Source organism: Callorhinus ursinus, unplaced genomic scaffold (assembly GCF_003265705.2).
Source record: "Callorhinus ursinus isolate GAN/ISIS: 27379988/994484 unplaced genomic scaffold, GSC_fseal_2.0 scaffold4, whole genome shotgun sequence".
NCBI lineage: Eukaryota > Metazoa > Chordata > Mammalia > Carnivora > Otariidae > Callorhinus > Callorhinus ursinus.
The window spans coordinates 49,759,543-49,759,981 of record NW_027397066.1 but is presented as its reverse complement, the minus strand read 5'-3'; positions in this window follow the sequence as shown (position 1 = coordinate 49,759,981).

The following is a 439-nucleotide window of genomic DNA, read 5'->3' as shown; positions in this document are numbered from 1 at the left end:
CTCCAATGTAAGAATTCAACATTTCCTCTGGAGATTAAATTGATATACCCTATAACATAAGAATAACCTATAGGGCTCAACTGATTTTTACAGCATGCAAACAAATTTGAGTGAAAATCAGTGTTGAAAATCCCATCACAATTATGAAGCACAAATTCAGATCATGATAAGAACATACTTATTTAATATTATGCTAAGTGAAATAAGTCAGGGAAAGACAAATACCATATGATCTCTTGTATGTGTATTTTAAGAAACAAAACAAATGAGCAATGAATTAAATTTAGTAATCTTTTTTCCCCAAGATTTCAATGATTAGAATCCAAATAAAATCCCTTCTAATATAACTTCATGTAAATTAGTATTGAATTTATTACATCTCTTGTTATTTCTTCAGCTTTTTTTTTTTTTTTTTTTTTTTTTTTTTTTTTTTTTTTTT